We start from the raw sequence: 26061 nt of genomic DNA, 5'->3' as shown, positions 1-26061 counted from the left end.
CTTAAAAGAATGATTTGGAAGGAATGGAAGAAAGAAAAATCTAATGAATAGGACTGAATGCCAGCTATGGCCCTGATCCAATACCTGTTGAATGAGAGTCTTTTCGTTGACATAGTGGACTTCAAAACTGGACAGTGTGTCTTAATTAACAGAATTGTCACAATATTATTTTTGTTAGCCTTTGGAAGCCAGATTAAATGCTGAAGACTTCTGGAAACTATGGGATTCTTTTATTTTTAATGGGTTATCATGAAATTAAGGCTAAAGTATCACCAAAAAGTAAGTCAGGCACTTTTCTTTAAACATATGTATGTACATAAACCTACTCAGGTACAGAGTTCTAGCAACTGCTTCTGAATAATTGTGAGCAAAATATTGTCTACAAAGCTTGCAAGATTTTGTTCAAAGTTGGCAAAACCACAATCCACCTGTATTCTGTTATGTTTCGGTGGAATTCGCAGGGGGAGTATTTTGTAAAATTAATTTTTATGAATTACAACTCTTTAACAGCAGTAAGAAATTTTGACAAATGAAGACTCAAAAATTTTAGACAATATTGGTTTTTACAAATGAACGTCCCGTAAATCATATCAGAGCAATTCTCTTAAACATTCAAATGAATAGGGAGTAGATTATTACAGCCAGGTGTAGTGAGTTATAGTATAAAATTACATCATCTTTAGCAGCACAAAGACTGCAAGACCGAATTTTTATTATTTGTTTGTTGGGTTGCTTTTACTTCTGATTTTCCTGTTACTTAGACACAGATGCCTCTGAAACATTTGTGCTTGTAGATAATCTTACTCCAAAATCTTGTTCAGAAGCTGGTAGGTATTAAAGAACAGAAATCTGGAGTAACTTGGAACAAATGTAGTCTCCTTAATGAGTTTAAAACAGATATGTTGACACACAAATCTAGTGTAAGTCCCATTAGGATTACGATAATTGGAGTCAACCAGTACTTGCTAGGCACATGTAAAATAATATTGTTTTCTGGAGAAAACCATTGGATAAGACTGTAATTAAAGTCAAGCTCTCAGAAAACAATACGAACCTGCAAAGGTCAAATTGACTTTAGCCAGTCCAATATGTTTTAATGAAAACATATTTTAGAGATTTTTTTAAGTGTAAAATTGATTCACAATCTTAATGTAGTAGCTTAGAAGAAGTTGTTGTAGGAGTAACTGTGAAAGGAAGGTGTTTAGACTCTACTAGTGATTGATATATTATAAATCGTTATGTCTTAGCCACGTCTCAGGCAGTACTTTTGTAACCTTTGAAAACTGTGATTGACTGAAGCGATGATTAATGTTTCTGCTGCTGACTGAGCATTTAGGAAGCTCATATGTAACCTTAAGAGCGAGATTGCACTTTTAAGGCTCTACTCTGCACTATGTTCCTCTCAAGGGAGTTTCTGGGCGAGACTTTGCTTTGCAGGCTTTGCTGAGACATTAACAGGAATATGGTCTTTGCAACCTTAGGTTGATACTTGGCACACACTCTTTCTCTATTTGTAGACTGATCCATAAGGGATACCTAAGCTGTCATTTGATGTCCTACCACCTTTCACTTTCTGAGGAGTGAATTCTACCATCTGGTCAAGACTGTGCTAGAAGACTGCACTGATGCAGACAGAGTAGAGGATGTGGGAACAGAAGGTCTCTGTTCTCCTTCTGTTCTTGCACGTGTATATGTAGGCCAGTAACAGCGTCTCCTTTAACATCAATAATCTGGATAACTGCATTGCTCCTCGTGCCCTCACAGAGGTTTTCATACATAAGGAAAGTAATTGTATTAATAAAGTTGTTGGATAAAAACACAAATGAAGGTCTAGACTGCTCTGTGCTTAGGCTGCATGCATTTACCTGGAATCCTCAGACAGCAAGTGGCTGAATGTGTGCAATAATCAACAAGCAAACTGTACATATTAACTCTGCAGGGAAGAAAACAAATATGGATTATATTTATAAATGCTGCTAGGACATACTTTTTGAGATATGATTTTTTTTTTTCATGATAGATTTCGGAACTGCTCGTCTTTTCTTTGTATATTCCATGCATATACGAAAATGCATTTTCTCATGAAATAACAAAATACTTTGTACTTTTCAGTCATTTTTAGTCTGGGAAATGCGTATTGCCTCACTAATATTAACATACGAGCTTGACAAGTGGTCTTACTGGACAACTAGTGTAAATTTTTTCAAACTGGAACTGAAGCAGAGAAAGGCTGTCCTAGAAGAAAAAGAATTGGCCTGTGAAATGAACCTTTCTCCCAAAAATGTACTTAAAGACCAAAAATACAGTTACAAATCTTTGAAGACGCATCAAGAGTTAGGAAACTTAAGAACACAGTCATCACTGATACCTAATTCATCAAATACATAAAGTAGGCAAATAGTTTAAAATTATACCTGCTCCTTACTGAACATATGCACATAATCTACTCTAAAAAAAGATGGGGCTAAATAATCTCCGATAATAGTGAGTGTCTGGAGATGATAATTCTGAAACCCAGAAATATGAACCTCTGAGGGGTCATTCTTTTGATATGAGAAGTATTTCTGATATCTTGATATAAATATGGATATGTAAGGAAGACAGTCCAGTTACTGCTCTAGACTACTTGACTCATTTCTGTTAACAATTGTGTAAGTTAACCTTATTCAAACATGTATTACTCTAGTTTATGTCTCATTGAGCTTCATAGTCTTTATTAAAATTAATTTAGCTGTAGAAAAATAAGAAATCTACACATTTTATCTTAAATTAAGATATAATTTATAGTAATAGGTTCAAGAATGTAAGTGTATAGGAAAAGATAAATAAGTTAATGTGTTTCTAAACAGTTTATTTTCCATCAGTATGTTGCAGATCCTACTGAGACATTATACAGTATATAGCATAAAAAGAATAAGTGGATGATGACTGCAATGTTTATGTAGTACGTTTAGTATTTTACAATTCAGTATGTCTATATGTTAACTACAACAGGGTAAAATGTTTGTCTGAGATTCAGTTTATGCAATCCAAAGGGGCACTCATAAATTCACTGCTTAAATGAAAACATAGATTGGTTTAGCAAAAATATGGTGATTTATCACTGAAGGTAGACCATACATGGGATGCACGTTCATAAGGGTAAATAATTCCGTGCCTTCAGATCACACAATGTTACTTAAACAGCAGAGTTAAACAATAATGTTTCTTATGCTTATGTTTCCATTAACCACCCACTGATGGCCCCAGATGGTTTTTCATAAAATCTGAGTCACTGCTGTATGCAGAGATCTGTTGACAAGTGACAAACCCTTTAATCTAGGTATGCCATGTTCCCGTGGCAACTATGACCTCTGCATTCTCATGATGTTCTCAGTATTTCTAATGTTCTAGCTTTACAGGCTGCTGAATTTATATAGGCATGCTTTATTATGGAAAAATCCTGGTGAATAATTATCAACCAGAACAGCAAGCTACCTAACAAACCTCTGACTTCATGGTAATAATTCTAAATCTAATACACCTCACAATAACAGAAAAAGGATTGAGTAGAACCCAGATTTGAGATTTGCATACCAGCCTTTTTGCATGCAAAGGAACTGTGAATTCAAAGGACTTTAGCACGTGCTTTGCAACATCACTGCCAAAACCCCCATAACTGTGGATATTTGCTTATGCAAATTTACGATTTGCAATCTTTCCTCTTAAGGCTTCGGAATTTCTGAGTTTAAATTAGTTTTGCATGCAGACGTGTCTCCACACACTCAGTATTGTATGGGCACCATGCTTCACCCAACAGTTCTGATAGCAGACTTTGAGACTGAAATACTATACCTGCTACTGGCAGGCCTGCTTATGAAAAGTCCAATTTCTTTGTGATCTTCTCCTGAACTCAAGCAAAGATAAATATTGACTTATTTTACAGTGGATTACATAAACAGAGTTAAATAGCTGATTAATTATCCACTTTTCCAGGTGAGGGATAATGTGTAATAAACGGACTCATCAAATAACATGTTCATTTTCAAAGACAATGTTTTGGCATTCGTTCTTTAAGAAGCAATATATCTTGTGCTTACTGCACTGCAAGGTTGAAGGTCAGTCAGTTTATTAACCCCAAATCACTTTATAACCTATTAAACATCAACCATATTTGAATTATTAATTAGTATTGCTATATTATAATGTGCTCTGTCCTCTTATGTCTTTCTAGCCTGTGTCATTCCTACTCCTCCTAAGCCCAGTGGGGCTCTTTATGGTAGTTTACAAACCCTCATCCCAATGAATAATTAACACTCAGTTTGATTTATTTTTCAAGCGATGACATTGGGAGTTTATATGTTGTAAATGGGAATTTCTGCATTTCTTTTCTGACCCTAGTATGGACTTAATGGGTGAATGACTGTCATCTTTCCTTTTGTTCATCATCTGTAGAGTACAGATGGTAAGAGGCCTCTTTTTCAGAGTTGCTTCAATGGCCAATTAATTATAATTTTCTGATTGTAACCTGCTCTATTATTAGTCCCTGGGCAAATGCTTCCCCTGCTGAGTAAGGTACCTGGCATTCTCAGGAGTAGATGATAGTGGCATCAAAATATTATCTGTAAGAATTACAGTATTTTATCAGTTGTCAAGCCACTGAAGCTGTGCATAGATTCTTCCACAGAGGAAAATTACAGTCATATCAGTCACTGATCCCATAATGCTGAAATGTGCTACAACTGTCAGAGGATACCCAAGAAACAGTGAATCACTAAAAGGCAAAACTAAACAATTTGTGGTGTGTTTTCATAACATTTTAGACTATTTAAGTTATCTTTCTCAAGGTATGGAATGTATTCAGGCCACCTCTAGTGAGTGGTAGTTTAGATACGATTTTATTTTCCCTGTATGTGGTTTTAGTAATTTTAATCTTACCTGTTCCACAAATGTACTAGTTATAGCAAGTACGTTGTCTGATATCTATGACCTGTTGCGATACTGTGATAACGAAGTCTAGTACAGCATTTTTGCTATAATCTGGTATTTTGCTTTTATTTTGGATTTTATGTTTCTCTAGGTTTATTGACTTCTATTGATATTTATCCAATTATTATTCATGTTAAAAGTAATGTACATGATATTATTTTTAGTTTAATTGCTTTCCTTTCTTACTTTTGCCCTTACTTCATTGGATTCATGGCCAAAGCTACACCTTTTTATAAGCAGTGGGTTTTTTTGGTCATCCCGATTTCTATGAACTGCCAATCAATTCAACTTCTTTTTCCATTTATGTTTCTCTCCGTTGTCAATTCTTCTGGCAATTTTCCTTTGCTTTCTCTCATGCAGTCAGATTTAGAGTAGCTGAAATTTCTTTTGATTACTTCTCATCTCTTATTATCTGAAGTATCTGGTTTGAAATATTTGGGCTCCCTGAAGATGTGTATTAAATCCTACCACAACCATAGCAGTTACCCTTCTGAGATTAATAAATTACATTCTATGAAGTTCATAGAATGCGCTGCACTGAGGGTTTAGCTGAAACTTTCAAGAATGGAATCCTGTGTGCTCTGTTTAATTACTGGCAATAACATAATCTTTCTGTAGCATTTGAGATTTATTCTTGTGACTTGATTCTTTTCTCCTCAGCGTACTGGAATTTGCTGTCCAATTAGTTACCACCTCCCCTTACCAGTAATCACCACATTTCAGCAGTGTTGTATGAAAGAGAGCAGCTTGTTTGGTGCATTTCATAGTAGAAGTATAAGATCATTTGTATAATTACAAAAATAACTTTCTGATGTGTTGTCCTTAATGACAGGTTTTAATAAGTCATGTTTATTCACAGTCTTATTTAACTTTATATAGAACTAGCAAATTAAAAGTAATATTAGACCAGCCACTACTGTTACATTTTTGTGCTTGTCATGTTGCCTTGCATATTTGAGTGTAGAGGGGTTGAATAATGCAGCAGGTAATGTTTATGTGGTGCAGCTGAGGTCAGTAATTAATCCTACTTTAAACTCTTGTCACTATTGCGGTGGCATTTAAATTGTGCTACTAAGAAGTCTTAATAAGGGCAGCACAGTAAAATAGCATGACAGTTAAGTGTTTTAATGATACACACTAAAGCAATGCTACCAATTAGATTCTTTGCTGATTACCTTCTGCTACTTTTGTTGGTTATATTTCAACAAAATAGACATGCTTATTTACAAATAGCATTGCTTTTTAAGATTACCCTCATTGCTAAATTCCTATAAACTCAAGATAGAGCAAACGTTTTTGAAACATTGTTTTAGGCACTTCCAGGTACACAAAGCCCATCATTCTTGCAAGAATATCAGAGAATTTATAATCACTAGAAATATCCCTTCTCTTTTTCTGTAATTTGCTTATACTTCATTCCCAATAATTATATGAAAGTGATGTAAGAAGCACAATGATATGGTATTATTTTTATGGAAGCTTGGTAGCTGCTGAACTGAAGCTCTCTGAAGGATTTTCATCCTTACAAATAAAGCCTGATTTTACTTTAAAGTGCCCAGTGTTGCCTTGGCTTGGATTCAGGCTGCATTTAGCTTTTCTAGGAGAGAATTTGTATGTCCTTCTGTCTGGGAAGGAACAGTGGGTATCTCCCAGTTGATAGAGGTTATTCTGTAGCACAATGTGTAGGTAATGCCCAAACAATTCTGGAAAACCCAACTGAAGGCAAATTAGAGTGTAAGAGCTGTACATTTGTGACTCTTTGTCTAAATAAAGCTGATCATTCCCTGGGTAAATTATCAAAGGATCTAAATTTGTCCTTTTGAGCTTTTCCCTTCTGGCTATTTTATAGCTTAGTACAATACTCGTTGAACTATAACAGTTTATCAAAGATCAAACATTTCATGTGGTCGTATATTGATTGACAGACAAGAGTCAGGTTAATTTACTGTAACCTTCCTTTAAAAGTTTTGTGGAGTAAGTAAAAGCCATTATCACACAACTGACCTTTGCCAACAAAATATTAATCTTCCACCAGCTCTGTTTTGTTAGTACATGTATATCAAACCAACTGTTCTCAGAAATGTCAGCAATCTAAAATAAGCATGCAACATGCTGCACATCAGAAACACTACCAAGGAACAAGGAATCTGTCTTATTGAAGACGTAAAGGGAACTGAAGATTGAAGAAGTATCCATATGGAGGCAAATTTAATAGGCATCTGTAGAGGTTCCTCTCTGTACCAGCCTATTATTTCTAGTTATCTGGTTAGTTAAATGGTTCTTACACAAAATAATTCCAATAATTACTTGCCACAAAGACAGATGAAGTATTTTAAGACTGATATGAGTTGTAAAGAGGACTTGGTTTCAGAGTCCCACATTCTGGCTAAATAAATCAGAATGGACTTCTTTTTTGGCTTGTGCCATGGGTGGGATATTGAGCTATTTAGTTAGAAGATACATATTTCAGTACAGTTCTTAAGAGTTTTTGTTTCATTCATATGTCCTTCGGGAGAAAGAAAATCTAGAACCATTAGAGACATCCTTCTGCAGAGCTTAGAAACTGTGAAAGAGGATAAGTAACCCTATAAAGGCAAGGAAATTTTTGGGGGGGATAATGGGTCTGATTCGCACATCATCTGACATTGCCTCTTTGCTAAAGAAACAATGCAAATGCGTTGGGCGAATGCAAAATTTGTCTTTCCATTCAAGCTTTTCTCCACCCGCCTGCCATTATTTTTAAGAGTTATTTTTAAGTTAAACAATAAATACTCCTATGAGTGCAAGAACTGCCTGGTTATTTAACATCCTAATGGTGTAGTTTATGTGAGGATTTTGCCAGCTTTGATGTAGGTGCAGAAGGGAAAGCTAAACAGGGTCACGTTAGATCAATGTAGCAAAAATGTCAGAGCTCAGTTTCTCATATACCTCAACCGACATTTGTAACAAAGCTTAAAGTTCAGGTAACAGAAGGAAAACAGAGGTAAGAAGTTTTGTGTGATTATTAGTATAGGCAACCTGAATTTTATTCTGGAAGGCACATTTTAGTAAACACAAATTATGCTTTAAGGGGCTTTATTTAACAAACCCATTTGTGTTAACATCTAGGTTACAAATATGGCAAAGCTCCTGTGCTGTGTATATGCATATGTATTCATGTTGGCTTGTCAGGTGGGCATGACACACCACCTTGCATGGTTCAGGTGGAAAGTTGGTCCTGGATGTGCATACACTGTTACAACTACGGAATCACTTCCCTCTAAAGAATGTCTCTTGCACACAAACGGAAGACTTTGCTGCCAGCCATGCAGGGTGGTATCTGAAAGAACCTGGTTCTGTTTTAAAGCCATGAAATAGACAGCTATCAGGAACATCTTGACATCAAGGCCAACAGAGAGAGGCCTTTTGATCGAGGATCAGCAGACCAGGTTTAAAACTGCATTAAAATTTTATTATAACATAGCCATACTGGAATGTATCAAATAGAATTGTCTAGGAGTTACTAGATAAAAAACAGAATATTTGAAAATGTCGTGGCTTGCTATTATTTCAAAGTTACAAGAAGCTGTTCTAGAAATGTCAGTGTGCTGAACATTGTTGTTGGGTGATTTGGATATTTTTTTTTCCCCCAGAATTGTGTTACTTTTCTTTAGGAAAAACAAGATGGGGTGAGATGTGGGAAAGTTGTTCCTTCTGTCCTTCTCTCCACAAGCTCTTGAGCACTTTTCCTGGGGACCAGAGGAGAATGCACAGAGTTTGCTTTGGTTCTTAGTCTTTGAGTGGAACAAAATGAAGCCTGAATACTAAAGGTGTGCAAGCTCACAATGGGTGGGGGAGACTGGTGTATGTAGCCCTGTTATTCCTCTTGGCGTCTCTGCTCTTATTTTTTTATTAAAATAAAAAGGTAGAGGGTTTATTTCTGAAGTTGAAGACTCAGAAATTTGAGAATTTGTTAGTGTACTAAAGCTTGAAGATTGAGATAGCTTCACTACAGACCTCTGGTCAATCTGGGCTCTTGTTACCGTCACCAGTATATAAAAAGTCACGCTGTGCAGAGGCCACAAAGGAAGTTTTTTCTGTAAAAGTGATCTCTCAAAAGCTAGAAGGAACAGTCTGATGGATTGTCTCTGAAATCTACTTCTCATCAAAAGATGAAACACATCAGATTATGAATTAATAAGTGTAGCACATATGTGAAGTTTAAGAAAGTCAAAATAGTTCCAGTGTTCATGTGTCTAGTCACACTTTTCTTTCTTCTGAGGAGCCACTTGGCATTTCTGTCTCTCATCACTCTCATACTTCTGGGATGGAAGGCATTGAAATTAAAGAAGTCAACATTTGGGTAAATAATTTTGTATGTGTCAGTTAAAAATTCTCCAGCAAAAGGCAGGAATACTGACTTTCAGTTTTGAAATTATTGCATATTCTTCTTACATGCAGTTTAGGGAGAACAGGAATGCCTATTGTGAAGGCTGTTCTTGTGCAGGATGGAAATACATACTCTAGAAAAGCTCTTACATAAAAGTCTTAGACAGAGCTGCAGCAAAAAGACATTCATGAATTTCCACAGGTACTTCTGCCTGCCCAGTCCTTACTTGTTATTCAAAAAACCCAAATGAAATGACAAAACAATGCTAAATTTGCACTATGGTTCCAACAATGAATTGCCAGTGGGTACATATGTATTTTTTTCCCTCTGTGCTTTTCTGTTTAGAAAGGAGAGAGATCAGTGCAGGTGAAAAGCTATGACCTTAAACTTTGTGATTTCACCTGGCAACCTTAATATAACTTTCATGAGTTTTGATTTAGTTTTGGAACAAAATAAGATGCTTAAAAAACATAAATGAAGAGATGAAAGTGAGCTAATGTTCCTCTAGATTTAAAACAAATTAGCTATGTGAGAAATAGAAGAGTGAAGGATCTCTGTGTCTTTCCCCTACAGCAGAGGAACCCTTCTCTTTTGGAGGTCCAACACTTTGTGTATGTGTGTAGATATTATAAAGCAAAGAGATTTCTCTTTTTTGAGAACTCATTTCTTCCTAGAGTTGATCATCACAGCCACACTTCTGTTCTCAATGGAAGACTCTGTGAGGACAAATAACAGGTATCCAAGGTACATTTAATTTATTTGAGTGTAGTATACAAAGAAAAATACTGCAATTGCCTGTGTCAGTGCATTAGTGTAAAGACAGAGTTATTTAATGAGCTAAATTCATCTAAACATTTTGTATGCTATTTGTTCTGACATAATTATTATGTTAATTTTGTGTGTTTTGCATATTAAGCTGAGTACATCCTAAGATGCTAATGACCACTGTGCTAGCTTTTTATTAGACAGGAAATAAACACACAAAATCCTGCTACAGCAGCTAATTAGTTTGCTATTCATATCAAAGAAAGTGAGAATATTTCTCTGTTATAATTGAATGTGTTTGTATTGTTTGCCAAATTGCCATTTCTTGAATAAAGCAGGTGACTTTGGTTGGGGAAAAGGAGAAACTGCAGTTTTATTGGAAAGATTTGTGGCTTATAATATATTGCATTAATATGCAACAGTAATAATCACTAAATAATAAGGCATGAATGTCCTATACTGGGAAATGTTGTTTGGTTAGGAGGTCTTTGTACTTACTTTGAACTCTGAGACTACATCTTTCCTTGTTCCAGTTAATGGTGTTCATAATGTGACAGGTGTGTTCTTAAGTCATGAAGTTTTTTTGGAGACACACTTTGCCCTTGTCTGGTCTTTGTACCCTGCTGTTGCCCTGAGATCACCCATCAACCCACTTACAAACCTGTGAAAGCTTTAAGCTTTATTGTCTTTTAAGCCTTGATACCCTGCAGTTCAAAATCAATTTACTGTCACTAGATAGTAAGAGCTGATAAAATACTACATTTACTTATTGATGACATCTTATCATTATGCTGGGTGAAATGAAAGACTGATTTGCTGTATGTCAGATATTGCACAAAAGTTAAGGAATTGGCAGACGCCCTCCCTGGATGTGAGATATAACCAATTACCCTTGTCTTTTTAGTTATACAGGGCAACGGCTGTAAATTTAAAACTCCTCCAAAGGATGATCAGAATCATCCACAGAGTACTCTGACTGATAAATGAATCATCATCCTGAAGCTGGGGTTGAGGGGGAGGTAATGAGCTCATTTGGGTGGAAATAAGCTTATTACTTTGCCAGTTTGTGATAGTCTCTGTCACAATCCTTGCCAACAAATAATCTCTGGCCACCCACCTACAGCCTGCAGCCAGTAGACTCAACAGCCCCACTCTAAACAAAGACTGAGCATCTGTCATCTTAACCTGCATCCATAACTACAAACAGTGGTAATAAGGAGCGACCAACATCTATAGCAGCATATATAGGGAAAAAATCTGAAAATGTTTCGTTTCTTTAATAATATAAAACTTAAGAGGGATTCTGGTGGGATGGAATGCAGAATGGTATGAAACAGAACTGTTGAAGAAGTTGGAGGGGAAAGTGTTTTGTAACGCAATTAAATAAAAAGTAAGTAAGAAAAGGGAAAAGCTGTAAATAATTGAAGCAGCCCATTGGGGTTAGATCAATACCAAAAGCAGAGCTTCATCCAAAAGCATTAATGATAATACCATGTGATACCTATTGTTTCGTCCAAAAATCACAAAATCCTCAGAAGATCGATTTAACAATGACTCGTGTATTAGAATTATGTCTGTATATTTTCTGCAAAAGCAATGGTATGAGAATAATAAAGATTAGGCCTCATATTTCAATATATCTAGCTACATACTTTCAAATAAATCCAAGTAATCTATATTTTCATAGTTCATCTATATTTTATTACATAGATGAACTGGTTCTCTGGTATTCAGGGCATGGGGATCCTGCATTGCTCTTCTATTTCTATCCAAAAATTCTTTATAATAGTGAATCTAACAGCATTCATTTATCTGTCAGATGAATTTCATCAAGATCAAACAAACTTATAAGCACTGTCTCTGTTTGAAAATTTTAGAATATCAAAATATATCAGTATAAAGCATTTTTCTCTATTTTCTAACAATAACGTAATGACAGGAATTAAATAAAATTACTCATCTAATACACACAAAAGAGTATCAGTGAGGGTTACTGAACTAGACTTCCGAGAGGCTGATGACTGAAGAAGAGAAAGAAAGCAACACTGAAGACATGAACACAACCTGATCACTTGTTGGTTCTTTGATCATAAGATCTGATTACTGATTCCTAAGTCATAGCAGAGAGGCCTTGCCTTACCTTTTATTTGAATATGGTTTCTTTCCACTCCATGGTCACCAGTTTCAATGTCTAAATTTTACCTCTTTAGACTGGAAAAGTTTAATTTTTGTAGCACATTACATACTATGCGAATCATTGGTTTTCACCTGTTATTAGCAGCATTCACATTACTGTTTGCTTCTAGGATCATGGAATCAGTTTTGTCTTGTATGTGATAATTTCTTTGTCATCCTAATTAACTAATGAAGATCAGAAAAACAAAAAGCTATTTGTTTTAATGCTTTTTGTTCTTATTTTGTTTATTATATGTTCTTAATATGTGAGTATATTTATTGACATTTCTGTTGAGCATGACAGTTATTTAACTTCACACTAGTCTAAATGGAATTTAGGCTACTAACTTATTACTGGATTTTGTCTATTTAGTGAGCCTGTGTTATCGGGACAAATAGTTACATTCAGCAGTTCGTAGGTTCGAAAACCCAAGCTGGTGTCTGAAAATGTGGCTTAGTAAATATAAGGTTTCTCTGCCATCAGCCGCTAGAAAATACTCCTCAAAGGAATAAATGTTAACTAACGTTTTCCAGCGGATCCTTGCAGCTCATTGAGTTGGATGACAGAATCTGTCCTTTGGGGCATGGGGGAGGTGGGGAAGGAAAAAGTAGAGGAGGAAAAAAAATGGAATGAATATTCAGTCTCTCTTAATGCTGTATATAGAATAATCTTATTTATGATTACTCTTGTTTCCATGGCCATTCAAAGACATCATGTACAATTAAATTAAGTATAATATTGCATTCTCATAGACTCAAATTGATTAAGAAAGAATATGCTTTTTGAGAGTAAAAGCTGACCCATGGTGTGATTATGAACATAACATGATAGTGATATTAATATAATAGAAAATTAGTAATTTTTACAGTCTCGGTTGTGTAAGATCTGGAGCTGTGCCCTGTACCACAACCTCCTGCTGTTAATTCTTTCCTTCCTTTCATCACCAATCCCCATTGGAGGCATTGGCCAATTATTTGGAGGAAAAACAGATATATGAGTTTTTTACTATATTGGATACTCTAAATTAAAACAAATAAACAAACCAACCAAACAACAACAGAAAACACACACACAAAAAACCCCACACCCAAGTGTGGCAGAAGTATATGTAAAAGTATATAAAGCAATATTACAGTAAATGTATAAAGATTACATTATATGTTAAGTGCAGAATGAAAATGCCTAGCAATTCTCAAGGTTAATAGCTTCTTTATTTAGATGTGCCATCCTTTATGCTTGGATAGTGCTGAAGAATTTCTCAGTGGAATCATTAGGAATTTTTTCATTGACATTCATAGGAGGTCAATGGGGTCAATATTATTTACTGGCAACTACTGGAATGTAATGCTTAACAAATGTATCCTTTAGTAAAATACCAGTTTATGAGCTGGGATTTTGGAGGCATAAATTATCATGGAACAAAGTACTGCTCCTGGGACATAAATGCAACAGCCTCATCAGCATGCTGTGCCCTTCGCTATGTGTAGGTAGCTGCATCCAGCATAAGGAATTATGATTATTTTTCTTTCTCTTTTTTTTTAAACTATTCTGGTTTTGGTTTTTTTCTGTGTTATTTTCAGTAGCACTATGTATGTTTCACAGAGAAATATAAATAATATTTATTCACCTGCTTCACAATGTGAGAAAGGTTAGATTAAAACACCTTCATTTCGGCATGTATGTGTATCTCAGGTGTTCAGTACAATTGCGAAAGGAATATCAGTTAAGTCAGAGGAAAATCAAGTTTAAATATTCTGTTGCATGGCATAATTTACAATATACAGCATAAGTGAACTAACTAGTATCTGACAGTCTTCTCAATTTTTATATTTCTTTCTTGTGTTCTCTGCCTTTTTTCAAAAAGCTGCACAGACTTTTACAGCTCTGAAGCTGAGTACCTCTTAGAAAGATTTAACAGTTTTATTATAGGCTCATTATTTATTTAAATTATTAACCAATGCTTTATGTAAATATCTTTATTGTTGCTTTTTATTTTGCAAATACCTCCATTTGTTGTGCATAAAGTCTGAGTTCAAGCACATATGCAGACTTTGCAAAAAAATGCAAGAGAACACAGACAGTTTTAATGAGAGCGCACAATAACCTACTGGAGAAACTCTTGTTGGTCACTAACGCAAATGTGTAAGTGTTTCTTCTTGCATTTTCCATCGCTGAAACAGATAGCAAAGTGAAATATTTGCACTAGGTGCAGCCCTGGCCAAGATCCAGGAATTGGATCCATACTGATAAGGGCTTGAGCATGAGTGCCGACCTGCTGAAATCAGTTAGAGCTCTGTGGGGTCCACCTGCTGCGGTCAGTGATTGCCAGGGCTGAGACTGAAAACTGCAAGAAAAAGAAGATTTAAAGGTGGAGCTTTCCTACAGGCTTTTACTTATTTACTTATGATGTTGCAGGGAGAAATTGCTTTTTTGTGTGTGAAGTGTTCAGATCAACTGAATTATGAGTATCGTTTTTACATTTTAGACCAATGTATTTTGTGTCTCAGCAGGCTCTGTCCACACTGGGACCTGGATTCCAAAATCAGTTGTTCTGAACATATTATACAAAAAATAAAGAAATTTCTCCAACACAGAAAACTGGGAAAATAGGAGTGGTTATCTGTCTGTCTGTCTATCTATCTATCTATCTATCTATCTATCTATCTATCTATCTATCTATCTTATCACATACTTACAGTATGTGGTTGTTTACCTACTTCAAAAATTAGAGATGGGATTTTATACCTTGGTTTCTTAATTTAAAGCAGCAACATCATCCAAAAGCTGCCTGGGATTTTTTTACATAACCTTATGTTCTCTTTCAGATGTAATTCTGAGGATTTTTAAAAGAATTTTTATGCTAAACACAAAACAAAGGGCAATATTGGGTAGTGTGTTTGATCAATGTAGCTATTGCAGTAGATAATTTAAAAAGAACTCATTAGCTTAAGTAGAACTTGGCCTCAGACCTAATTTATGACATACACTACTGATTTTGAAAAGAGCTGAGACACTCAACAAATCACAAGAGTTTTTGACATCTGTCTGGACACATATTCTAGCAAGAAAAGACAAGAAGAAAACTTATCTGCCTGTAGATTTTTTTTCCTGGCACTCAATTCTGCTGGTCCCCTCCTCATGTCATCAGAAAGAACAAGAACTAAGTGCTCTAATAGTATCCATTATGGCCAACAATGGTAGATTTGTAGATAAGGAGTCTTAGTTACTGAGGTGATGATAAAGATGGCACTTTTTTTTTTTTTCCATTTTCTTGACAAGTTCTGCATTACAGAATCACAGAATCGACTGGGTTGGAAAAGACCTCAGAGATCATCCAGTCCAACCCTTGGTCCAACTCCAGTCCATTGACTAGATCATGGCACTAAGTGCCATGGCCAATCTCAGTTTAAAAACCTCCAGGGCCGGTGAGTCCAGCACCTCCCTGGGCAGCCATTCCAATGCCTGACCACTCTCTCTGCAAAGAATTGCTTTCTAATCTCCAGCCTAAATTTCCCCTGGCAGAGTTGAAGCCCATGCCCCCTTGTCCTATTGCTGACCACCTGGGAGAAGAGCCCAATCCCCACCTGGCTAGAACTGCCCTTCAGGTAGTTATAGAGAGTGCTGAGCTCAGCTCTAAGCCTCCTCTTCTCCAGACTAAACAAGCCCAGCTCCCTCAGCCTCTCCCCATAGGTCTTATGCTCAAGTCCCTTCACCCGTCTTGTTGCTCTTCTCATTTAGTGGATGTGAGCATCAGTTAACAATGCAAAAATCAACCAGATATTAGGTCTTAAGTCAAAATTTCATAAAATATCTGTTAAATATTTCCAGTTGACAAGGAATGAAGCTTAGAAGCTAGACTTTCAGAACTTCAAAGATTTAGAAGCTAAATATGTTTGGCTAAACCTATTTGATTTGGAAGCTAAACCTCTCTTATTTAGAGGTTTCTCAAAACTTGGACTCAACCTTGCAAAGCACCCTTGCACATCCTGAATATGATGCACAGAGCATTGTAAATGCCAGATTTCACTTTTCTTTCCTGGACTGGAGCTTGAGTAGTTAGAATTAGGAAATCTCTAAATTTCTTGTTATATCTTACATTCCCCTTAGCTCTCTTTCTGTATTTTGGGAGTGGTGTGTGCAGAGGGAAGATACTGATAAATTTTTATTAGCTTTGGATTTAGGAAAAAACAAAAAAGAAGCAAAATAAAAACTCCCTGTTGAGCAATTAGAAATTTTTTTAGGTTACATCCTTACCTGGAGTAAATACTTGTATGTAGCAGCAGCAGGAAGTCTGAGCAGTTAGAATATCTGCATTCTTCATCTTTGCTTAAGGTTAGCCTGTTACATTTACTATTCTGTAATATGCCAAATATGAAACTTTTTATTATACTTTATTGAAATTTCTGGATGTCCTCATAAAAGTCTAAATGTTAGAGGAACAATATTAATAAGTCACCTACTTCTTTTTGCACTCAAACATATTTCTTGGCAGTAAAAGAATATTACATTGTACCAGCTGTGCAGAACAGAATTTTGATTCTTCTTCTGGGTCAGTAAAAATGTGCATATAACAAATTTTGAGTCAAGTCTTATTATATGCCATATAGACTTGGAGATGGTTATTGTTGGTTTTGGTTGATTTGTTTTTTTTTAGTCCATACCCCTTATTTAGCTAACATAGGAAGATTTCAGATTTAAAACTGGACATTTATGGCTCTCTTGCAGCTGAAGTAAAGATACATTAATAATATATTCCAACAAAGTAATTTTATATAGCTAATGTTAATACTATAAAACTTGGTTTCATCTGTATTCTTATAAACATTATATTGTAATATAAAAGTGATACATTTGAGAAATAGGTATAATTTGAAATCTTTAGTACTCACAGAGAGAACAAATATTGTCCAGTTTTACAGCACTGCTTAACATTCAATCATCTTCAGTAGTAAACAATTTTCAGTGTTATGTAGATACTTCTATAATAAGATTCATAATTTTAATGGTCTTTAGAAAACACATCCAGAAATCTCTACATACATCTGCTTTGTACATCGTTCTCAGGCAGACTGGTTCCAGTATGGACAGATTAGCAGAATTTCCTTTTCTTTCTTGAATTGGAACAGAATTGCACCAGTATATAGGTACACCATACAGCTGTGTTTATGTGATACCAGTTTGGCTATAATGCGTCTAATTGCAATAGCAGGAATCAATGCAATAGAAGTATGAAAAAACCTCCATCCTTTGCTTCCAGCTTCCTATACCTTTGATAATTTCATCACGGTTTCATGTTTTGATATCTAATTGTTAAGGAGAAATGTCTTTAGAAAAGATCCATCAAAGCTCATCACAAGCTCATTTTCAGTGCTGCAAAATTCCAACAGCCCCAGGCAGCTTCAAAGATTTCAGTTCACTGTTCCAGAAAGTTAGAGGAAAAATAAATATAACTAGTGTCAGGCTGTATGTCCTCTGAACTACAGGAACAATTAGTTTACACTTAAAACTCCATCTCTAGCTCTCCATAAAACTTCACAGACTCTATGGTCTCTAACCCCTATGTTGATCACCAGAGTTTTTAAAACTTTATAGATGGAAATAAGTTTGAGGACATGATGTTAAAGAATGGCAACTTTAATAGCATAGAATGATATTATTTTAAAAATTCTAGATTTTTGTCAAAATTGATATATTTTTTTCCTTCAGTGGTGAGTTTGCTAATGGTTTTGAGAGGTTTCTTTGGGAATTCTTGTCTAATCTAGATGGTTATCTGGCCTTATATACACTTTTACTCTCTGATACCCTTTCATCAGGTTTGCTTTTTAGACTTTTATTTCAAAGCAGTTACGAGCAATCTCTCTTCTACCCAGAAAACATTTAGGCATGTATTTCAGCCCATTGAAAGCAGTGGTGATTTTCTGTACTTTACTGCTTAGTTAAATCAGGGTTGTCATGTCTTGAAGCTGTTTAAATTCTTGTTGTCTGTGAACGTGAATTCTCTGAATCTAGAATATAACATTGTTTTGCTGCATCAAATGTGCCTACTTAAAATCAAATAATGTGCTTTATGTATAGAATGATCTTCCAGATTCTGTTTTAAGGGTGTTATTGCCATCTAATCTCTTGTGCTCTCCCAGGATTAAATACACTAAACTGATTCTTTTAAATAATTGCTACTGAAAGCAGGTAAGAGACTTAACCTTTCATATGGTCTTAAATTTAGTATGTTCATATCTTAACAATGGAATTCTTATAAAGCAGCAATCAAAACATCTTTCATATGCAAATGGATATTAATTTCTCAGTTGTAGGAGGAAAGCACATCTTATTTTTCAATTTAATATTTCAATTATTTCACTTATATTGATTTTAAATAGACCTACTCTTAATAAACCAAAAAATACATTCTTTATTCATTTGAGTAAATTAGATCCTACTGTGTTTTTTTCCTCATACCTTCTTGTTTGTCTTGCTGAATTCCTATGTTTACTACAACTATACATTCATTTTTAAAGGTTATGTTACTTGTCTGGAGAATCAACAACTTTTATGTATATTTACTCATAAAATGCTTCTGAGAACGGTTAGACTGGTGTGATTTGGGGTATTTAAAAACTCTCAAAAATCATATTGCCTATCTTAATCTTTAGGCATGTAAAGAACTTGTTAATTTTGTCTGTAGGGGTTTTGCATAGACAGAACATCTTCACTAGAGCTGAGCAGAGCTGCTGGAGTCCTTCAAAACAAAACTCCTGTCCCATAGTTGAATTAGTATATTGGTGAAAGTGCCCAAAGTCATTACTTTCTCTTGACAAGAGTGCAGGATTTGGGAACACTGTGTGGGGTTTACCTGCAAGGTGGGCTCTGTGAGGAGGGACCAGGTGCTGCTCTGTGCCACACACAGCTGGTTCAAGATAGTTCCACAACGGAGCCTCCACAGCACACAGCTGAAAACATTTAGCCTGGAGTTTAGCCTGGAGTAAAGAGGCTGAGGGGAAACCTTATTGTTCTCTACAACTACCTGGAGGAGACTGTTAACATGGAGGGTGTTGGTCTCTTCTCCCAGGTAGCGAGTAATAGGACAAGAGGAAATGACCTCAAGTTGTGCCAGAGGAGGTTTATATTGGATATTAAGAAACATTTATTCATAGAAAAGGTTGTCAGGTATTAGAACAGGCTGCCCAGGGAAGTGATTGAGTCACAATCCCTGGAGGTGTCTAAAAGACACGTAGATGAAGTTCTTAGGGACATGGTTCAGTGAAAGTGTTAGCCTAAATGTTGGACTTAATGAATTTAAAGGTTTTTTTCCAGCCAAAATGGTTCTGTGACTGTTTTTTGAGAACTGAGGATAAATATCCTTACCCTACCACCTCCCAGTGCCATTCCTGTGTGCTGCTGGGGGTGCTGAGGAGAGAGGAGCTGGAAGGGAAGGAGGGAATTTGTGTCTGTGGAAAAGGGACAGTGAAGGTATTTTAGTTTTTGTCTTTGTTTCTCACCACCCAAACAATTGGCAATAAATGAAATTAATTTTCCATAAGTAGACTCTGTTCTTCACGATGGTGACTGGTGATGCCCATGTCTTTATTGTGACCCACAAGCCTTTTCATCTTATTTTCTCCTCCCATCTTGCTGAGGAAGGTGAGTGAGTGGTTGGGTGGGTGCTTGGCAGCTGGCCAAGGTCAACCTGCCACAAACTTAATTTGAATTGTTACCAGATGGACTGTTACTGATGTTTGTTGGCACACACATAAACTGCCTACAATTCCAGGTAGCTTAGAACTACGGATTTTTTTATTTCTGAAACAGTAGAAGTTTTTTGGTTTTTTTGATTAATCACAGCTGTCATTCCAAGACCATAAATCCTTCTAACATGACAAATTTTGGGTTCCTTGCAAGAGTATTTCAGAAGAATTAACTTTTGAGTAGATATGGTACATCAAAGATTTATATTTAAATTCATTGCGTAAAAATTAGGACAAATCCTTTGACCTTTGGTTTTGTCACTAGAACTCTTGAGGATTCTGAGGCTATTTAATGGGATTTAAATAAATGCTTTCATAAAAATGGTTAAATTCTGATTCAGTATCTGGGTAATCTATGGTCAATAGATCCAACAACTGTGGTAAATCCAGGTCAGCGGATAATACATGACCAAGTGTTTCACAAGGGAACAACTATTTGTAGGTTTATCTTATTGTAAATAAATACTTTTACTGATTAATGATGAGGCTGTAATTCTTAATCCCTTTTTGAGTCCGGAAGTTCAAGTAGTGAATTTTACCAGTGTGTGGTTTGTTGTTTGGTTGGCAGTTAGTGGGTTTTTTTTCTTTGTTTGGTTTGGTTGGTTGGTTTGTTTGTTTGTTTTTATGAAGTCATTCAGAAATTTACAAAAAGGAAATGCTGTGCCTTGTGAAGAGATGAAATTAACAACCCTTACAGGGCTATGTAGGCTCTTCAGTCATAGGAGATAGTAAGGATCAATATCCAGTGCCTTGCAGAATGTGTTGTGGCCACCTATCCTGATCACAGAATCATAGAATAATTTGGGTTGGCTGTTTATTCAAAGCAGCTTTCTTGTACTTGTTTTTGAAAATTGTGTGATACAGAATAAACGACATAGTGGTAACTTTCAGAGGAGGGTGGCTGAATTAGGACACCTCTCCATTTTCCAATATTACAGAGTCTGCGTGGTCGCACATCTTCCGTGTTGCTTGGTAAATGTTCATGTTGTATCTGATGTTTAAGCCTATAAGATTCTGAGGCATCCAGACTCCCTCTGCTGAGCCAGCCCGTGACTGCCTCACAGCTGAAGGGCTTGGCTGGTGCCTGCAGAGCTGAACCAGTCACAGATAATTATTTTTCCTAAAGTGGTCTAGTGCCACAATGCCTCGCCCAGGCAGAGCTTGATTTACACAAATGAGCCCAACACAAATAACAACTATGGAATGTTTGCACCTTTTACTTCTTTGGAGGAAATACATGCATTCAGGGATCAGAGAAAATAATCCACAATCAACTCCCTTGCAAAACAGGCACTGTAATAGCTGAGGTAGTTCTGCTTCAGTCTCTGGCAGACACTCTCTTTTCTTCAGTACATTTGGTTAGCTGATTACGTGCTAATACGGTGTTGTAAATCCTTTCTTACATCTTCTATGAAAGATCCAAAATTAATCACTCCAGGGTAGATACAAGACTGCACCTTCTGTTGTTTAATGCAGATCTCCTCCTCATACCTCACTTCAGGATTCCAGGACTTGATACATAATTAGTTGGTTGTTTTCCAGAGAAAATACTGTGATCTTCAATCTACAATTAGTTTATAACATTTGTTGATTCAGAAGACATTACTGACTTTTGATAATTTGTAGGCATGTATCTAAGTAATTGCAGCTCTGAGCCAGGGATGAAGTCAGAGTAGAACATACACACAATCTTCAGAAGCAGCTGAAGAAATTAATTTGTAGAGCATAACCAAAGTTTTGTCTTGGGAACTGGAAACATTTTTGAGACTATATGCATGCAGTTATTATAGTGTGGATATTTCTGACAATTATTCTTGCGGTTGCCACCAGTACTGAGAGAGTGCTAATCTGCATTATTTTCTGCACAGCTTTGTTGCCTATTGCAATGATTATAGCTACAAAATCTAGGCAGAGAGGAGAAATGGTAACAACATAATTCTCACAGCACGGTGTTTGCAGGGCTTGGAAGACATAGTGTGGAAATGGACCTCAGTACTGATAAACTCCATGGTTTCTGATTTTCCTTCTCTTCAGTTTATTTGAAGATAACATTTTGTGTGACGTATATTGTGTTAGCAGAGGGGAGATAGGACTGATTGATAGAAGGACAAAGTTTTTACCATCCTCAGAGAGGAGCAGTGACTCAGATGAGAAAAGTCCTGGCTAGGTTTACATACTATTTATCTGTTATAGAATCTGTCGAAAGAAAGGAAAAATTAAATCCAGCTCTACAAAAGAGGTAGAAGCAGAATAATGCTGCTTCTCTTACATCCTCTGGAGCATTTAAACAGTATCTCAGCTTCTGTGCTTCCTGGAGCCAAGAAGAATGCAGACCACCTACTATAATGCCGTATGACAATTGAGGAAGATTGTTATATATGTTGCAAGGTCCACTTGTAATACTGATAACGTGCAGCAGAAATGCAAGGATGCACAGAGTTCTCCCTTAATGGTCCCCCCCTCTACCTTTGATTTTTAAGGGGAAGAATTGGGAGATAATAATTCCAAACTCTCTGGAGGCCACGATGTATTCATCTGTCGTATTGGAAAAACTTGCAGAAGTAGAATGAAATTGGATGCCAAAGTAGTCTAGAATTGGATGGCTGCAGTTGTTCCCAGCCCAGCTGTCTGCCTTGCTCTCCTGATGAATGGTTGGTTTCCCTCCTCAGGTGTCTGTGAAATTATTTAACAAACCAGCATAGATTTTGCCTTTTTATATTAAGTGAGCAGAAGAGTCTTACAATTGCCATTTTAATTTGGACGTTTAATCTAGAGGGGAGGGAAAGATGGGAAAACATTTTAAAATAAGTTCATTCCAAAGTAGGCGAACAGTGAGGAAACATACTCGTATGTGCAGGGTTTTTAGGAGAAACAAGCAGCCGCCTATTTTCATAATTTCAGTATTCGTTATGTGAGGAAATAAATGCTATATTTGCCCCAGTAAGGAATAATTTAAAAGGAATCCTACTCACAGGTGTTCTCTGAACGGTGGTTCAGGAACAGAAAAGGAGTTTCCTTTAAGATAAGCTGGAAGGAGTCAATTATTCCACTTATGGCTGTGATGAGGTTGTTAGTAAAGATGCCTGGTTCACAGGTATGCTGTCTGGGGAGATTCATAGGGTGTTTGCCAGGGTTGCCTTTAGTATCCTACACAAAGAGGATGCAGAGTAAGAAACATACACTTCGGTAAATGAGGAAAAGATGTGTAAATTGCTCTTTGTGCTGAATCACTTCGCTGACAACCATTTTGTAACAGCCACATGAAGGGGCAGTGCCGTTAGCTTCTTCTATTCAATGGAACCTTATCAGTTAGTATTTAACAAAGCTTCAGCAGTTACATTGAAAGTTGCAAAACTTTGTATTCCCAGTAACTTCCCCACCACCGCTAAATTAAGTGTAGGTAACCCAGGGACAACAGTTGCCACATATGCCCGGTAAATCTTAGGCAAAATGTGATTGATTTTGTTTTTGGTTTTTTAAAGGCTATAGTTATGTGTAATGCTATTGACCCCTAATTTACTATTTTGTTTATTCAAGAAAGATCAGACATCCTAACAAAGAAAACATGTTGTTTTCAAGCTAGTTTTCTAGGTTTCTCAGCTAAGAAGGAGAAAAGAGAAAATTGCAATCAACTTTGCAATAGATCACTGTTCACTGGTAAGTACTGCACACAATTCTGTATCAGTAAATATTTGTCATTGCTCAAGTAGGATTCTTCTAGTATAAAAGCAGAGATTTTTATTCATGTGGGCATCTACTAACAGACAGAAGTGATTTGTTAAAGTGAAGTCAGCAAAAGGAACACCTGGAAGAAGACAATAATGAGATTTGTGTAGAAAACAAATATGTGAGTTTTGGTCCCTTGTATACTCCTGCATCTGTGCTGCTTTCTTTGATTGAACACCTTGTGTATTTTCTGGATGAGTTATTGCACTTCCAAGCGACAGACCTGTTAGTTGCCAATGATCTTGGAACTAACTAGTTGCATTAGGCTGCTGCTGTATTTGGCCAAAGAACCTGGTGTTTGTTCCAGGAGGGCTCTGTGTGGCTATAAGGGAAAAAAGAAGTGCAGCCTTCTTTTTTCTTGCTTGCTTTCTTTCTCCACCCTCCTCCCCCAAGGCATGAAAGGTCTAACATATGTGGTCTGAGGAGACAGCAAAAAACAAACAAACCAAACCAAACCAAACCCTGGTAGTGCCACTTCTTTTGAAATTAACATATTTTCTGACTATGTTAAAGTGCATTCTTATTTTTATCCTAGTTACTTGTGTTGGCTTTTTTGTTGGCTTTTTTCCATGGCTCTCTTTTGTGCTAGATATAGAGTTGTAAACGGCTTTAATCTCCCCTTCAGGGATAATTTAATCTTGGGGAACACATTCTCCAACATCATTCATGACTTTTTAATGTTCTTGGTCAGCCCATGAAATAGCTTTGGCATTTAGAAATCTTTAAGTTGTTAATTATTTTGTTTCTAGATTCCTGCATGAGTGTAATCTGTATATCACATGCCATAAAAATGCTGAAAACTTCTTGTCAAATTAAAACTTTTAATATACCAGTAAATTTTGATGACAATGCTATAAAAAGCAGAACTTTCCTTTGCAATAACTTATTTCACGTGTGCCTTACTGAGCGGCTTATAGTACAGCTTCAAAGAAATGATAATATTTCAGATTTAAGTAGCTTAGACTACTCCTTGACAAAGAGTTATTTCAACTGCTCTATCTTGACTGTTTGTAGTCATGTTCTGTGCATAGAAAAGTAACAGGGACTGAAAAAATTAATGATGATATTCTATGTTCCTGGATATTCAAACAGTCTCAACACCTAGAGAATACTGTTTTTATACATTTGCATTATGAGTGAATCATGCTGGCAGGAAAAAAATACTGTAATGCTTTTATATCTGTAATCAAGAGATATATTAAGGAATAGACATAGCTAGAGATCTGCTTTTCTGTACAGTTACTAAGTGCTTCAGCCTTCAAATTGTTATCAGTCCAATTAGTTTCCCCGAAAGGTAGAAATTACTGGCCTAGATCACAAGAAAATTTTAATTTTTTGGAACTGGAGTAATCTGGAGATGTTCATAAAGTCAATGTCACTTGAGATATATATGTGTCATTTGAACTAGTTGTTTAGGCTGCCTTTCTACCTGAGAAGCAGGAACTTTTGTAGCATGATTTGTCTTACCCTAAGATGCTCACTTCAGGATGGCATGAATCAAGCTGGAGAAGGTGCCTATTTTTCTTCTTTGAGTTTAAAGCAATTGAGGAGAGTAGCTGAGCCATAGATGTGTATATCTTGACAGTTAAATCCCAGCTGTAGTGTTTTGGTAGTTTATAGAACTTTTCTCTTTTACCTGCATGTGGAAGTTGCCTGTGTGAAGATGAAAATATCTTGAAAAGCTGCGGAGTATCAGCTCACTGAAGAGGCTTTGCAGGAATGAAAGGGCAAGATATGAGCCAGCTTTAAGAACAGGAGGCCTGAACAGATGCCTTCAGGTATAATAGACATAGGTATTTCAGCAGAAGGACTGGTTGGGACTTCTCTAGGTATAATAGGATTAAATAATGAAAGGACAAATGGCTGCTCATGAATTTACATCCTCAAAACACTCGTTAAGGTGTTTGAACCTTGTATAAGATTGATTGCAGTGGCTCTGTTTCCCAACCTCAGCTTATCTGAGTAGCACAAAGGCACTGTAATTGCAACTCTTTAAATTTTCAGAACCATGATTTGTTTTAGTTAGGGCTCTCTTTTGAGTACTTAAGCCTTGCATATACATTTTTAATTTCAATTGCTTCAGTGAGTTGTATTATATACCTCCTAAAGATGCAATATAACAAAATATCATAGTTTTGTGCATCTGTTACAGATGCACAAAATATAATTACACACCACCTAGCACTTTATTTTACTATAAAATTACTGAACTTGGAGAAAACAGTGTTAGCATCAACATAAAGAAATTCGAGGAGGGTTTATTTTAACTTATTTCTGCGCATGTTTGAGTTGTTCTTTCTATTGATTGTAAGTTA

Source organism: Streptopelia decaocto (assembly GCF_964273445.1).
Source record: "Streptopelia decaocto genome assembly, chromosome: 11".
In the NCBI taxonomy this organism is placed as follows: domain Eukaryota; kingdom Metazoa; phylum Chordata; class Aves; order Columbiformes; family Columbidae; genus Streptopelia; species Streptopelia decaocto.
This window is presented reverse-complemented; position numbering follows the sequence as displayed.